Source organism: Haliotis rubra, unplaced genomic scaffold (genome assembly GCF_003918875.1).
Source record: "Haliotis rubra isolate DU_JTF1 unplaced genomic scaffold, ASM391887v1 Scf1376, whole genome shotgun sequence".
Classification (NCBI taxonomy): Eukaryota; Metazoa; Mollusca; class Gastropoda; order Lepetellida; family Haliotidae; genus Haliotis; species Haliotis rubra.
In genome coordinates this window covers 7,978-9,328 of record NW_025765310.1, presented here as the reverse complement: position 1 = coordinate 9,328, position 1,351 = coordinate 7,978, and the positions used below count along the sequence as shown (strand labels likewise).

Below are 1,351 nucleotides of genomic sequence, written 5' to 3'. Positions count from 1 at the left end.
TATGTGGCTGAATGCCAAGGCGTGCAAATAAATGTCCGATGCAGCTATGTTTTATTACTGTGTTAAGTTGTATGTTATTGTTATTTTTCACCATTAGCACAAATCTCATAACTAAAAAATCAATGATGTTCACATGTCCACCCATATAGAAAGGAACGGACACAAAGATCAATACTCAAAGGTCAATGAAGTTCATATGTACATCCATAGAGAAGTTAATAGACACAAGGGTCACAAATCAAAGATCAATAGTGTTCATGTGCCACCCATGTAGATGAGAACCTATGCAAAGGTCCCAAATCAAATATACATGTGTCCACCCATATAGAAGGTGATGGACACAAAGCTCATAACTCAAGGGTCAATGATGTTGACATGTCCACCTCTATAGAAGGTGACGCATGTAAATATCATAACTCAAAGGTCAATGATGTTCACATGTCCACCCCTATAGAAGGTCACAACTCAAAGGTCAATAGTGTTCATGTGTCCACCCATGTAGATGAGAACCTATGCAAAGGTCCCAACTCAAATGTCAAAACTGTTCATGTGTCCACCCATATAGAAGGTGATGGACACAAAGCTCATAACTCAAGGGTAAATGATGTTGACATGTCCACCCTCATAGAAGGTGACGCATGTAAATATCATAATTCAAAGGTCAATGATGTTCACATGTCCACCCCTATAGGAGGGAACGCACACAAAGCTCATAACTCAAAGATCAATGATGTTCGCATCTCCACCCTTATAGGAGGAAACGTATGTAAATATCATAACTCAAAGGTGAATGATGTTCACATGTCCACCCCTATAGGAGGGAACGTATGTAAAGACCATAACTCAAAGGTCAATGATGTTGACATGTCCACCCCTATAGGAGGGAACGTATGTAAATATCATAACTCAAAGATCAATGATGTTCATGTGTCCACCCCTTTAGGAGGGAACGTATGTAAAGACCATGACTCAAAGGTCAATGATGTTGACATGTCCACCCCTATAGAAGGTGACGTATGTAAATATCATAACTCAAAGGTCAATGATGTTCACATGTCCACCCATATAGAAGGTGACGTATGTAATTATCATAACTCAAAGGTCAATGATGTTCACATGTCCACCCCTATAGGAGGGAACGTATGTAAAGACCATAACTCAAAGGTCAATGATGTTCACATGTCCACCCCTATAGGAGGGAACGTATGTAAATATCATAACCCAAGGGTCAATGATGTTCACATGTCCATCCATATAGAAGGTGACGCATGTACATATCATAATTCAAAGGTCCATGATGTTCACATGTCCACCCATATAGAAGATGACGTATGTAATTATCATAACTCAA

General features: G+C 39.4%; 1 long non-coding RNA gene across 1 annotated transcript; it reads left to right on the top strand.

The window, feature by feature from the left end:
- The first annotated feature begins 201 nt into the window (after positions 1 to 201).
- LOC124268379 lies at positions 202 to 859 on the top strand. Its single transcript, XR_006896264.1, has 3 exons — positions 202 to 230; positions 472 to 520; positions 836 to 859. It is a non-coding gene; the product is annotated as an uncharacterized LOC124268379 (long non-coding RNA).
- The last annotated feature ends 492 nt before the right edge of the window (positions 860 to 1,351 follow it).